Genomic DNA, 16,023 nt, shown 5'->3' with positions numbered 1-16,023 from the left:
CACATTGGCAACGAGGAAGCGGATGAACTCCATGCAACCATGGCTACTCTGGGCTCGCTAAAGGATTTTACCGTGGGCAATGATTGGGAGGCCTTTACGGAAAGGCTCAAGTACTACTTCACAGCAAACGACCTGACGGAGGACACGAACGCAATGAGAGATAAGCGTAAGGCGATATTGCTCTCCAGTTGTGGAGATGAGGTTTACTGTCTCGTCAGGGATTTGCTGCCACCTGGGAGCGCCAGGGACAAGTCATACGAGGAGCTGACTGAACTCATTTGTGACCAGTTGAAACCGAAGGAGAGCATCCTCACGGCCAGATACAAATTTTACCATCACTGCAGACCCGAGGGTCAGGATATCACCAAATATGCTGCGGACCTCAGGAGACTCGCGGCGCCGTGTGATTTTGGCGCACACCTTGACGAGGCTTTGCGGGACGTTTTCGTCTTGGGGATTGGCCACGATGGCCTCCTTCACAAGCTGCTGGCCACGGAACCCACAGTCACTCTGACAAAGGCCATCACCATCAGCCGGGCATATATGACCTCGACTTGCAGCACCAAGCAAATAATCCACACAGTCTCGAACCCGGCAGGCACTGTCCACAGGATAGCGCCCACCACGGACAAAACTGCAGAACGTGGCTCTGCCCGGGGCAGAGAGCACGGACCTCGGGATCCTGGAACTCAGAGTCCGCTGAGGGGGGCCAATCAAGCAGCACCATGCTGGCATTGTGGAGGAAGCCATGGGGCTCACCGGTGCAGGTTTGCAGAGTACACGTGCAATACCTGCCACGTTAAAGGCCACCTTCAGCGTATGTGTAAAAGAAATCAGACTCACCATGTGGCTGAGGAGATGGGGGATGATCCACTGTTCAGCGAGGAGCAGGTAGAAGAAGATGAGGTGTTGGGACTGTACACGTGTACTGACGATTCGCCCCCAGTGATAAGGGAAGTAAAAATCAACGGAGTCCCTGTGAGTATGGAAGTGGACACGGGCTCGGGTCCGTCGTTGATGAGTCGGAGAACTTTTGATAAACTGTGGATTAACCCAGCTGCACGACCCAAGCTGGTCCCGGTCACGGCGAAGCTGCGTACCTACACCAGGGAACTGATACCTGTTCTTGGCAGAGCGATGGTGCAGGTATCCCAAGGGGACGAGATGCACGCTTTACCTCTGTGGGTCGTTGCAGGCGATGGGCCGACACTCCTCGGCCGGAGGTGGATGGGGACAGTCCGTGGGAGCTGGGAAGACTTCATCACTCCACAGGCTGCTGCTCCCCGGGTGCTGCCGTGCCCCGGGTCCCCAGAGAGAAGCGCCGACCGAGCTGGAGCTGCAGCCTCAATCCCCCCACAGGCAAGTCCCAGGCCTGGACCTCATACAGAGATCCTGCAGCCTCAGCCCCCACAGGCAAGCAGCCCTTCGGAAGAGCCCCGCCGAGGAGCTGTTAGTGTCGGGCGGCGGCAGCAGCTGGAGGTCGGGGGCTACGGAGGCTGCGGGGGACGCGGCAAGTGCGGCCGCAGGAGAGGCGGCAAGTCAGGTGGCAGCGGCGGGGAGCGGAGGCTGCGACGGCGGAGGGCATCCGGAGCGGCGGAGAGGAAGATGGCGGCGGCATCGTATCAGAGCAGCAGAGCATCAAAGATGGTGACGCCCAAGGAGAAGCCTCGTGGCATTCTCCTGCATCAAAGATGGCGCCTTAAAAAGGAAATGCACCCGGGAGTCTTAAAGGGGCCTTACAAAGAGGTCGTCCCCACAAAGGACTTCTGTTTGGCAGAGCGAGTCTAAAATGAGCTATGTTAATGTGAGATAGTGAATTTATAATGAGAATTACTTTTTTTATGCTGAATGGCCACCGTATTTGTGTAAAATAATGGATGAAGTACAATTAATGATAACGGCTAACAAGGAAATCAAGGTTCCGCTACCAGTCAATAACCAGTTAATGTACCAGATAATATGTACCATACTAACGCACTGTCTATGCCCACCTGCCTTCCGTTGGACAAGTGTGATGTTATGTAATGATGTGTGTATCGTTGTCCTGCGTCCAGGTGGGGGGGAAGGTGATGTTATGTAATGATGTGTGTATCGTCCCAGTTCCTTAAATGTAATGTAAGTACTATGCCACACCACAGAGGGCGCTGCGGTGGGAAACCCTGGTAGTACCTGTAACAAGGACTATATAAGGCTGACCACCACACTTGGGAGGCACTCTGGAGCTGAACAATAAAGGACGAAGGTCACAGCAGTTAGATTTACATCAGACCGTGTGGAGTCAGTGATTTGTGTGCTACATACACCACAGAACCTAGTCTGTATAGCTCAGCTATTCAATGGATAAACAAACTGAACGTCACTTTTATACATGAACAACAATGTACGTGTTATGTAGAGTTTTAACAAAATGAGAGGGTGGACAGTCAGTGACAGGAGTGGAGGAAGACCGTGGGGCCAAAATTCAGGGTCCAGATGAGGCCTGTTACTGCCGCTTTGTGGCGGCCATGCGGCGGAATCGAGTAGCCGCTGTGTTGCAATCCATTGGCCAACACAACCCAAATTCAGCTTGGGGATTTTTCGGCCTGTTCCCACTTCCGTCTTGTTGCTGCCGACCGCCGTAAGCGTGTCATCAAGCACTGTCAATCTCCAGTACACTCTGCCCCAAATTTGCTTGCAGAAATCTTTGCTCTGCTGTTCGGTGCTCCCAACAGCTTTTTCTATCGGTGCACCTTGTTTTCTGTGTGTGCAGCATGGCAGCGCAGCGGCCCTTCAAGTGGAGGCGCACTGCCGCGGCTGCCTTGTTTTAATTTTAGCCGGCCAACTTCCCGATTGGCCGGCCAATTATTGCCCCGGGTTCAGCTGGGCCGCCAACAAGCAGCCTGGCACCCCCTCTTGGCTGAAACCCTCCCTGGTGGTCCAGTGTCCGAACCTACAGAATCGCTGATTCTTTCCCCTTTAAATGAGGGGAGAGACATGGTGACCCACACGTGCAGTGACATCACCACTGCTCCACCGCTGAGTGACAGCAGCGGAGACTCGGTCCCACCCCAACTTCCGCCTCTCATCGGGACTTACCGTCGCACTTCCGCCCCCATTATGACTGACTTCCGATCCGACGCGAAAAAAAGTTCAAAGTGTAGAAAATTGATCAGAAGGCCACCTCATCACACCTGGCGGTAAAAAACAGTAAAAAATCGTAGGTGCGCCAGCTTTCTGGCATGCCTGAACTTCGGCCCCCTTGAGTCTTCTATGCATCCTCAAATTTCAAATATAAAGTCACTATTGTTATTTCATTCACAATGCTAAGATTTTCATTTTGCAACTTCAATTTTGATTTTTAATTCGGCTTCTTGACTATTAGATAAATTTCACATCTCAGCTGTCTGTTGTGAAAACCCACATAAGCAGTGGATAACAGGGTCTTCTACTACTTCCAGACAAAACTCCAAGCAGTGAAATGGATATAGAACAGAGTGTATTTACAATAACCGGTAACAATGACTCAATGACAGCTACAGTTATCAAATTTTAATGGCAGGAGATTGAGACCTTCTAGCACCATTAACATCCAAATTGAATGTAGAAAGACCTCCCTTTAAAATCAAGATATAAAAATACAGGGTTTTGCACTTCTCAGGTTGATCAGTGTCAGAAAAATCGATAGTCAGTAGTTGTAGCAGTTGTAGACAGTCTGTTCTAATCTTTACCTAGAGAGAGAAACTTGTCTCTGTCTTTGTCTTTATAGAAGTAGCAGCCTCTCTGTACATAACTTAGAGAATCTTTACCTAGCAGTTACAGATATGTACCTTTAGCATACCACACAGCATGAGGACAAGGAGTAAAACACTGTAAGCTTCTGAGGCAGTATCAGCCAGAAGTAGGCTGAGAAAAGTGTCACTTAACTTTATCAGTGCCCAAGATCAGAGGAGGTGAGCATGAAGACAGTTCAGATAGCATCACTCCTGTGTAAGTTATCTTCAGTTGGAACTGAACTGAAGATCCAAATGGAATGGAGAACCTCGCTGCCACAAAGGGGTTCATCGACACATCGCTGCAGAAGCTAACACCTGCATCCCATGGAAGGAGATTGACTCAACCATGCAGCTTGTAAAAATGAGGTTGTGTAAGCTCGGCACTTCATTAATCACACACATAGGCTGCAATTTTCTATATCTGGGCAGGTCGGGTGTGGGCAGTCGCCGTAGCAAGTTGCGACCCTGTGCTTCATCGCATGCCACTCCTCAGATCGACTTTCCGTTAATGGGGCCTATTAAAGCTGCCTCCACGTTATCCGGCCCAATTAAATGGTACGGTTCTGATGACATCAGCAATGATGCATTTTCAGCTGGGATATTTAAAGGGGCCATGGCCACATTGCATTTGAAGGTTCATCTAGGATAGTGCGGGCAGCACACTGCACAATTGGACTGCTACAAAAAGTACCAAACATAAGTACACTGAGACAGAGGGCTGCACCCAAGTTCTCCGATGAGTCCCTCCACATGCTTGTGGAGTGAATAAAAGCATGCAGGGAAGTCCTCTTCCCTTCTAATGGTGGAAGAGACCTCCAAAGGAGATCAAAGGAGCCTGGCTCCAAATAGCAGAGGAGGTGTATAAGAAATCATGGATTGGAAGAAATAATAGTCTGATATGGGTTCCTTAGCTCAGCGGATTGCTTAAGTTAAGGACACAGAAGGATTCCAGTCATGTCAGGAAAAGAGGTGAAGAGAGCTGAGTTGAAAGGTCAGAGAGAGAAAAACAAGCCTTCAAGGTCTAGCTGTGCCGACAAGGGATTTTTAGCAAGGAGCCTTAAAGATAAACAAGATGTTGATTGAAAGGGCAACAAAACATTCAGACAGAGATAAGGAAGAAAATGACCTCATATGTATCCTCTCCCCTGTGATTGGACAATTGAATGGGTAAAAACAATTGGTGGAAGGGAACCACCGGCCCACCAGAATAAGGTATAAAAACGGGCAACTAAAAGAGAGAAACAGGCAGAGTTTCCTCAAAGTGGACCTCATGCTGGCTTCGGCGTAACATCTTGGTCAAGCTCAAACCTCTGAGATGGGCCCCATGCTGGCTTCGGCTGAACACTTCAACGTTCTCGAGATTTGTTCCGAGGCCACCATTCTGCCTTAATGTCTGTCCGTTCTTTTCCGGGGCCGTAGACTGTTCTCAGCAGTCACAGATTGTATGTCTACTATATCTATCTTAATCGTGCATTGTATCTGATTATGCTTATAACTGCCGCTCCTTAATAAAATGCCTCAAAATTTCGAAGAACCTTTGGGTAATTGTGTGACCTGTGAGCGAAATCTTACAGATGAACAGCAAGAAGTCATCAGGAGGACCGAGGTGCAGTTATCTCATTAGATCAGGAAAGGTGAGTGCAAAGCCACACTCAACTTCATCCTGCTGTGCCTCTCATCGCATCCTCATCACTCTGCCTTCCCAATCCTGCTCCTGCACATCATTACTCACACCAACATAAGTTGCATGCCCACCCATCCTCTCTCTCTATCTACATTATCACATCTCTATCTGACTAGCCACCACTCACACTTGCCAACATCCTAATGCAATCATACCAACTAACAACACACAGGGAGGCCACTTGGCAATGACACCCCACTCCATCATAATCACCCTCTACAGATGTAACCCATTCATTCCTTACATTCAGTCCATGATTCTCACTCAACCTTCTCTTCTTTCTCTCCCTGCAGGAAGAGAAAGCCCGCAATACGAGAGGGCGAGAACCAAAGGTGGTCCTCCTTCCTGCGCCACCCTAACATCAGCAGAGGAGGCAGCCTTGGAAGTCTCTGGAGTGGCTGAGCAGCTGGAGGTGGGTGACGGAGAGAGAGGGACATCTACACAAACCCCTTATATATCATACAGCTACATGGCATACATCAGTCATTCATAAGGCGACTAATGTCAGCAGCCAGTGAATGTTCATCATTTGCATAATGGTATCGTTACCCATTCTTCATATGACATATCAAACTCATCTCTTTCCTCTTCCACAGGTCCATCAAGAGCTGCCCCCCAGCCCCCCACTCTCCAGGAGGAAATGAAAGATGACTCACCAGAGCAGCCTTCAGCCTCTGAGGGCACACCGTCACCAGACATATGCGGACCCAGCACTAGCGCAGATAGTTACACCTCAGAGGGTCCCACACGAGATAGAATAGTGTTGTCACCTGGTGTCTCATAACTTACAAGTGAGCAAGAGCAGATGGTGGAGACAGGGATAGCAGTGGAGAGTCCTCACTGGAGGACGCTGGACGCTCCCAGCTCTGCTCAGCTGCATGCAGACGCTGTGTGTCAGGGACCATCCAGAAAGAAGGCGCTCCTGGTGGTGCAGCAAGAAGTGCAAGAGGCTTTCACAGGGTTTTGCAACCACGGTATCTGCAAATGTCCAGAAAATGGAGGAGTCTGTCTCCAACATGAGCACTACTATGTCGCAGGCAATGGCAATTGTAGGCTCTTCCATGGTTAGGATGGCCACCTGCATGGAGCAGCTAATGTGCCACTCACAGGAGCACACGGTCTCTATGGAGAATAGATGGCAGAGGCTCATAGATGTCCTCTCTAGGAGAGATGTCAACATAGAAGTGGGTCCTCTTGGTCCACTGCTGTGCAGCAAGGTGCTCTCTAGCTCCTTGCTAGCAGGGAAGTGCGGGTGGCCCATGAGAGGGTTGGTGATGAGAGGGATCATGCAAGTCTGGGCTCCTCTCTAAGTGCTCACAATTCTCCCCCATTGCCTCCACCTCCCCCCTCAGTCAGAGCCCCAGATACTTCCCTGGATCGCGATGCCCGAGTCCGCCCCTGTGGGGCCATCACAGGCTCCAAAACCCAGAGGACATCTGCCAAAAGGGTCTGTGCAGTCGCAGCAGGGAAGTGATCAGGCTTTATCTACTTTTGCTGCAGCCATAGGGATAGCACCTTATAGAAACACATGTAAGAGAAAGATGAAACACAGGTAGATTCACAAGGGTAGCCACTTAGGTGTTTTATTAAATATTTCTGTAAAGTTTCCATTGCGGAAACATCACGGATAAAAATCTTTATATTCACCACTTTCATGATCAAATTTGTGTGCACCTTTGGAAGTGGCTTAGTGACTTGGAGTGAATGCTGAGACATAATGGTACCTCCAGCAATGGCGGTCAATGTGAAAGGAATGGCTTGGTCATTGTAGGGATCCTTTATGGTGCTGCTGTGGGGTGCTGCCAACCTGGCGCAGCATGTGGCACCATATGGATGTACTGCATAAAGTTAAGTAAATCTGGTCATGATGAGGCCACCCCTGGCCTCCTCAGCAGTGATGTGTTTGGGTGCTGGTGGGATCTCGACCGCAGGTTCCTGCTGTTCCTCCTCCTAGTCTCCCAGCTAATGCAACTCCTGCTCCTCCTCCTCCTCCTCTGAAGAGGCTGCACTCTCAGTGCCTTGCTCCTCATGCAGTGCTAATCCTCGCTGCTGCGCTATGTTGTTCATGGCAGACCACGATAATTCTGGGTACTCTGGCTGGTGTACACTGAAGGGCTCCTCCAGATCTGTCAAGGCATCTGAAGCGCATTTTCAGCAAGCCTATTGTCTGTTCCAGAACACATCTGATGGAAATCTTTCATTATCTCTCCCCTGGGCCTCAGTACTTGGCCTCCTCAAGGGTATCATGAGCCATGTCTTCAGTGGATAGCCCTCGTCTCCGAGCAACCAGCCAGAAAGTCTTTTGGAGGAGCGAAGAGGATAGACTGGCGCAGGACGAAAGACTCATGATAGCTGCCAGGGAATTCTGCACACACATGTTTGATGATCTTCCTATGGTTGCAGACGAACTGCACATTGTGGGAGTGGAAGTCCTTGCGGTTGACAAAGAAGCCCGAGTGATGATGGCGTGCCCTGATGGCCATATCTGTGCAGTTGATGACGCCCTGCACCTGTGGAAAGCCAGCCAGAGTGGCAAAAGCCAAGTGCCTGCTCAGTAACACTGGCTTCATCAGTGGCAAAGTTGATATAATTGGCGGACTTGTCAAAGAGAGCATCGATGACCTGAGTGATGCATCCTGACTGCGAGATGCTGCAAATGTCTGCTGTTGAGTGTGCTGGTGACTTTGACAGCTACTGGTAAGGCATGTCCACCCACTCCTCTGGGCTACAGCTCTTCCTCCAGCAATGTGCAAATGTCTGTGACAACCTGGCGCGATAGCTTGAGCCTCCTTTGGCACTGCTGCTTCATCATGTTGAGGAAGCTCATCCTATACCTGTATACCCTGTGTTGGGGGTATCACCTCCAGCGCGGTGCAGCCCTACGTTAATGTCCTCTGTCCTGTGCAGCAACAGATGGTTGAGGAGAAGGTTGGTGGTATTGTTGTTGGTGCTGCTGGTGTGCCTGATGCTGCTAGTGTTGGAGCTCATTGTGGTCTGATTCTGAGGACCAAGGTGAGACAGTATAAACAGCACCCATGCTGATCGCATAGATGACAGGTCAAGTAGATGACAGAACCAATTTGTCAATGGTGTGATAGGTTCCACCAATGAGGTGACACTGGATGCCAACATTGCTGGAAACACTTGCAACCTCTAGAAAGCTAAATCTGTCTGACAGTACAGTCAGCAACAGCATCTACCTTATGAAAGTGATCAGCTGTGAGGTGGATTTTTTATTGTACTTTTCATGCTGTGCACTAATGAGGTGGATCAATGGCCACTCAACTTCCGCCTCAGGCTGACAGGTGTGGTTCCAGAGCTGTGTGATTCCCATGCTCATGCAGGGAAATTTGAATGGCAGGGTGAAAAAGGCACTTAAGGGTCTGACAAGTACCTAATAATGATTGAATTAGTTCACCTGCCTCTGCCATTCGGTTCGCTGCCGCGCTGCAAACACACCTGAGGAAAAGGTGCGTGGGGGCGAGATAACGCCTGATTCCTGACCCATTGCAAGATTTTTCACATTTCCACCCACCTGTCTCCAATCGGCCCACACAAACCCCAGAAAATTCCAGCCATAGACTTCAGCTATTTAATACACCGGCTATTCAAAACTGTTAGTGTGTCAGCTAATCTTAAAGTAATTTCACCAATTTAAAACCTCAGATTCTGGCTACTGCTGTAGTTAATGCTGATTTACAGCGACAGACCGAATTACCTGTGTAACCTTTGCTACCTCTTTTAGTAATTTGTTAAGTAACCCTGGACATTAATAATTTGCTGCTCAACTACTAGATAATTCTGATTACACTTATGTATGTCTATTAAGCATTCGTGCATCCAACTTTAACTAAGTTGTGATTTATAACCAATAAAAAATGTTTAGTGCATAACGTGGTTTGGCGACTTCCTTCGCTCACTCAGCAACTTGAAGGTAACCAAGCCAAGGATTAATAACTTAAACTCATTTTCATCCAAACTGGGTTAAATGTAAGACACTTCGGGAGCCAAGTCAGGCATCATTCATCCCGAGATCAAGGCTAGCAGTTAAAACCACAGACAATTCCTTAATAAGGATTCATCTGGTTCCTCGGCATGTATTTGTCAGGTTACCACCTTTCTTACAGACTGATGACATAAAAGATCTTATTTTCTGAAGGTGGCTTGACTGAAATTTGTTTTTGTCATTACAATTCCAAGTCTATGGCACAAAACTGTCCATACTTTGGCACTAACTGGCACTTTCAGTAAAAGAGCTGTTGTAAACTTAGTTCAAAAAATACAATTGGGATTCTCATTTTTAAATGCAATCGCATTAAATGCTTTTTTATCAAAACTGATTTTCAATCACTAACCTTTAACCATTTATTAGTATGGATAGAGGATTGGCTAATTTACAGAAAACAGAGAGTCGGGTTAAATGGGTCATTTTCAGGTTGGCAAACTGTAACTAGTGGGATGTCACACGGATCAATGCTGTCGCCTCAACTATTTACAATTTATATCAATGATTTGGAGTGTATTTTAGCCAAATTTGCTGATGATACAAAAATAGGTGGGAACGCAATTTGTGAGGAGGATGCAAAGAATCTGCAAAGAGATATAGATAGACTAAGTGAGTGGGCAAAAATTTGGCAGATGGAGTATAATGTGGGAAAATGTGAGGTTATCCACTTTGGTAGGAAAAATAAAAAAACAAATTGTTATTTAAATGGAAAGAGAAGGTTCACTCGGTTGATTCCGGAGATGAGGGGGTAGACTTATGAGGATAGGTTGAGTAGGTTGAGCCTATACACATTGGAGCACAGAAGAATGAGAGGTGATCTTATTGAAACTTATAAGATAATGAGGGGGCTCGACAAGGTAGATGCAGCGAGGATATTTCCACTCATAGGGGAAACTAAAACTAGAGAACATATTCTTAGAATAAGGGCTGCCCATTTAAAACTGAGATGAGGAGAAATTTCTTCTCTGAGGGTTGTAAATCTATGGAATTCTCTGCCCCAGAGAGCTGTGGAGGCTGGGTCATTGAATATATTTAAGGCGGAGATAGGCAGGTTTTTGAGCATCAAGGGAGTAAAGGGTTATGGGGAGTGGGCAGGGAATTGGAGCTGAGTCCATGATCAGATCAGCTATGATCTTATTGAATGGCGGAGCAGGCTTGAGGGGCCAAATGGCCTACTCCTATTTCTTATGTTCTTAGATTACAAAATGCTGAGGTGTAGAGGGATCTGGGGGTCCTTGTACATGAAACACAAAAAGTTAGCATGCAGGTACTTAGGAAGGCAAATGGAATGTTGGCCTTTATTGCAAGGGGGTTTTAGTATAAAAGTAGGGAAGTCCTGCTCCAACCGTACAGGGGGTTGGTGAGACCACACTTGGTGTACTGCATACAGTTTTGGTCTCCTAATTTAAAAAGGGACATACTTGCATCAGAGGCAGTTTGGAGAAGGTTCACGAGGTTGATTTCTGAGATGAACGGGTTGTCTTATGAGGAAAGGTTGAGCAGGTTGGGCCTATACTCATTGGAGTTTCGAAGAATGAGAGGTGATCTTATTGAAATGTATAAGATTCTGAGGATGCTTGACATGGTAGATGCAGAGAGGATGTTTCCCCTCATGGGGGAATCTAGAACTAGGGGGCATAGTTTCAGAATAAAGGGTCGCCATTTAAAACGGAAATGAGGAGGAATTTCTTCTCTCAGAGGGTGTGAATCTTTGGAATTATCTATCCAAGAGAGCTGTGGAGGCTGGGTCATTGAATATATTTAAAGTGAAGATAGACAGATTTTTGAATGATAAGAGAGTCAAAGGTTATGGGGAGTGGGCAGCGAAGTGGAGTTGAGGCCAAGATCAGATCAGCCATGATCTTATTGAATGGTGGAGCAGGCTTGAGGGGCCAAATGGCCTACTCCTCCTCCTATTTCCTATGTTCTCATGTTCTTTATCGAATCATAGAATGGTTACAGCACGGAAGAAGGCCATTCAGTCCGTCGAGCCCGTGTCGCCTCTCAGCTAATCCCACCCCCCTGCAGTTTTCTTTCCTTCAGATACATATCCAACTCCCTTTTGAAAGATAAAATTGTGTCAGCCTCTACCACCCTTTCAGGCAGTGCTTTCCAGATCTTAATCACTCGCTGCATAAAAAAGTTTTTTCTTACGTCGCCTTTGGTTCTTTTGCCAATTACCTTAAATCTGTGTCCTTTGGTTCTTGATCCTTCTGCCAGTGGGAACAGTTTCTGTCTATCTATCCGGTCCAGACCCTTCATGATTTTAAACACCTCTATCAAATCTCCTTTCAATCTTCTCTGCTCCAAGGAGAACAACCCCAGCTTCTCCAGTCTATCAATGCAACTGAAGTCCCTCATTCCTGGAATAATTCTCATAAATATTTTCTGCATCCTCTACAAAACTTTCATGGGCACCCGTCTACTAATCACCTACTAAGGTAACTTCAATGATCCCATGCTCCTTGTGGGGACCCATGCTCGAAGGGAGTATTAGTCATACAACTGGGGCGACAATGCTATAGCCCTGTCTTCAACCAATGCTTTCTTTGAGCGAAGTCGAAGAACGGGAGTGAATTGATTAATTTACCCTAACGTGTGCTTAGAGTGAGGAATGAAGTGTACTGCAAACATTTAATCAGGATACTACCCTACTGTAATTTTATAATGAAATATGATTAACCCTGTCATTATACAATCATGTTCATCCCCACTGGTGGCTGGGAATGAGTTGTGTATAGCGTTATAATCAAATGATAATCACTCTTAGCAATTTTAAATTGGTGTGTGATTAACTGCAGAATCATGATATAAGAACATAAGAACATAAGAAATAGAAGCAGGAGTAGGCCATAAGGCCCCTCGAGCCTGCTCCACCATTCAATAAGATCATGGCTGATCTGATCATGGACTCAGCTCCACTTCCCTGCCCGCTTCCCATAACCCCTTATTCTCTATTTCTGCCTTAAATGTATTCAATGTCCCAGCTTCCACAGCTCTCTGAGGCAGCGAATTCCACAGATTCACAACCTTCTGAGAGAGGAAATTTCTCCTCATCTCAGTTCTAAATGGGCGGCTCCTTATCCTAAGATCATGCCCTCTAGTTCTAGTCTCCCCCACCAGTGGAAACATCCTCGCTGCATCCACCTTGTCAAGCCTCTTCATAATCTTATACATTTCTATAAGACCACCTCTCATTCTTCTGAATTCCAATGAGTAGAGGCCCAACCTATTCAACCTTTCCTCATAAGTTAACCCACTCATCCCCAGGATCAACCTAGTGAACCTTCTCTGAACTGCCTTCACAGCAAGTATATCCTTTCGTAAATACGGAAACCAAAACTGCATGCAGTATTCCAGGTGTGGCCTCACCAATACCCTGTACAGCTGTAACAAGACTTCCCTGCTTTTATACTCCATCCCCTTTGCAATAAAGGCCAAGATTCCATTGACCTTCCTGATCACTTGCTGTACCTGCATACTATCCTTTTGTGTTTCATGCACAAGTACCCCTAGATCCCACTGTACTGCAGCACTTTGCAATCTTTCTCTATTTAAATAATAACTTGCTCTTTGATTTTGTTTCTGCCAAAGTGCATGACCTCACATTTTCTAACATTATACGCCATCTGCCAAATTCTTGCCCACTCACTTAGCCTGTCTATGTCCTCCTGCAGCTTCTTTATGTCCTCCTCACACATTACCCTACCTCCCATCTTTGTATCGTCAGCAAACTTGGCTGCATTACACTCAGTGCCCTCTTCCAAGTTATTAATACAGATTGTAAATAGTTGGGGTCCCAGCACTGATTCCTACGGCACTGATTGCCAACAAGAGAATGAACCATTTATCCCGACTCTCTGTTTTCTGTTTGTCAGCCAATCTTCTATCCATGCTAATACCTTACCCCCAATCCCGTGAACTTTTATCTTGTGCAGTAACCTTTTGTGTGGCACCTTGTCAAATGCCTTCTGGAAGTCCAAATACACCACATCCACTGGTTCCCCTTTATCCACCCTGTTCGTTACATCCTTAAAGAATTCCAGCAAATTTGTCAAACATGACATCCCCTTCATAAATCCATGCTGACTTTGCCTGACCAAATTTTGCTTTTCCAAATGTCCTGTTACTGCTTCTTTAATAATGGACTCCAACATTTTCCCAACCACAGATGTTAGGCTAACTGGTCTATAGTTTCCTGCTTTTTGTCTGCCTCCTTTTTTGAATAGGGACATTACATTTGCAGTTTTCCAATCCGCTGGGACCTGCCCAGAACCCAGGGAATTTTGGTAAATTACAACCAATGCATCCACAATCCCTGCCGCTACTTCTCTTAAGACCCTAGGATGCAAGCCATCAGGTCCAGGGGATTTACATAACATAAGAACATAAGAATTAGGAACAGGAGTAGGCCATCTAGACCCTCGAGCCTGCTCCGCCATTCAAAAAGATCATGGCTGATCTGGCTGTGGACTCAGCTTCACTTACCCGCCCGCTCCCCATAACCCTTAATTCCCTTATTGGTTAAAAATCTATCTATCTGTGATTTGAATACATTCAATGAGCTAGCCTCAACTGCTTCCTTGGGCAGAGAATTCCACAGATTCACAACCCTCTGGGAGAAGAAATTCCTTCTCAACTCTGTTTTAAATTGGTTCCCCTGTATTTTGAGGCTGTGCCCCCTAGTTCTAGTCTCCCCGACCAGCGGAAACAACCTCTCTGCCTCTATCTGTCTTTAGTCCCATTATCTTACTGAGCACTGCCTCCTTAGTGATTGTGATTGTGTTAAGTTCCTCCCCTTGACTATCCACTGTTGGAATATTGTTAGTGTCCTCTACCATAAAAACTGATACAAAATACTTGTTTAGTGTTTCTGCCATCTCCATGTTCCCCATCACTAATTCCCCGATCTCGTCCTCTAAGGGATCAACATTTACTTTAGCCACTCTTTTTCTTTTTATATACCTTTGGAAACTCTTACTATCTGTTTTTATATTTTGTGCGAGTTTATTTTCATAGTCTATCTTTCCTTTCTTAATCATTTTTTTAGCTATTCTTTGCTGGCTTTTAAAAGCTTCCCAATCTTCTGTCCTCCCACTAGCTTTAGCCACTTTGTATGCCCTTGCTTTTAATCGGATACTGTCCTTTATTTTGTTAGTTAGCCATGGATGGCTTTCTTTTCTCTTGCACCCTTTCCTCCTTACTGGAATATATTTTTCTTGAGAGTTGTGAAATATCTCTTTAAATGTACACCACTGTTCGTCAACCATCCCACACTCCAATCTGTTTTCCCAGTCCACTTTAGCCAACTCTGCCCTCATAGTCTCCTTTATTTAAGCTTAGTACGCTTGTTAGAGATCCAACTTTCTCAACCTCCATCTGAATTTGAAACTCAATCAAGCAATGATTACTCATTCCAAGGGGATCTTTTACTCAGAGATTGTTGATTAATCCTGTCTCATTACACAGGACCAGGATAGCCTGTCCCCTGGTTGGTTCCGTTACATACTGCTCAAGGAACCCGTCTCTTATGCACACTATGAACTCTTCCTCAAGGCTACCCTGACCAATTTGATTTGTCCAATCAATATGGAGGTTAAAATCACCCATGATTATTGCTGTTCCCTTTTTACAAGCCCCCACTATTTCCTGGTTTATGCTCCGACCAACAAATAAATTAATTCCCAATCATACTTAGAATAAAGTGTGACTGTCACAATAAACATATCATCATACAGGGCTGTAGTAATACCTGCCCTCCTGTATGGCTCAGAGACATGGACCATGTACAGTAGATACCTCAAGTCGCTGGAGAAATAACACCAACGATGTCTCCGCAAGGTCCTACAAATCCCCTGGGAGGGCAGACGCACCAACATTACCGTCCTTGACCAGGCCAACATCTTCAACATTGAAGAACTGACCACATTTGATGAGCTCCGCTGGGCAGGCCACATTATTCGCATGCCAGACACGAGAATCCCAAAGCAAGCGCTCTACTCGAAACTCCTTCATGGCGAATGAGCCAAGGGTGGGCAGAGGAAACATTACAAGGACACCCTCAAAGCCTCCCTGATAAAGTGCGGCATCCCCACCGACACCTGGGAACCCCTGGCCAAAGACCGCCCTAAGTGGAGGAAGAGCACCCAGGAGGGCGCTGAGCACCTCGAGTCTCGTCGCCGAGAGCATGCAGAAATCAAGCGCAGGCAGCGGAAAGAACATGCGGCAAACCAGTCCCACCCACCCTTTCCCTCAACGGGTCCCACCTGTGACAGGGACTGTGGTTCTTGTATTGGACTGTTCAGCCACTTAAGGACTCATTTTTAGAGTGGAAGCAAGTCTTTCTCGATTCCGAGGGACTGCCTATGACATCATCATACTATTATTGCCTACCTGGGATGATTTGTGAGATACCATTGTAATCATATTAACATGGTAGTGAACCATTGTGTCACTCTGTCTGTAATGTGATGTAAATAGCACAATTGTTCTAGCATAATTCCCAGTTGTGAATTTGGAAAGAGCTGTGTCATCATGATAGCTCCCAGTTGTGTACTTGGAATGAGGTACAAATTGAATAT

At 46.6% G+C, this 16,023-nt stretch overlaps 1 protein-coding gene across 1 annotated transcript in view; it reads right to left on the bottom strand.

The window, feature by feature from the left end:
* LOC139281546 (voltage-dependent calcium channel subunit alpha-2/delta-4-like) overlaps positions 1-16,023 on the bottom strand; it is a 745,953-nt gene that overhangs the window by 581,044 nt on the left and 148,886 nt on the right. The window lies entirely within an intron of this gene.

The sequence above is a fragment of the Pristiophorus japonicus genome, chromosome 15 (assembly GCF_044704955.1).
Source record: "Pristiophorus japonicus isolate sPriJap1 chromosome 15, sPriJap1.hap1, whole genome shotgun sequence".
NCBI classification, from domain to species: domain Eukaryota; kingdom Metazoa; phylum Chordata; class Chondrichthyes; family Pristiophoridae; genus Pristiophorus; species Pristiophorus japonicus.
Note: the sequence above shows the minus strand (reverse complement) of the source record. Positions and strands in the feature narration are given on the sequence as shown.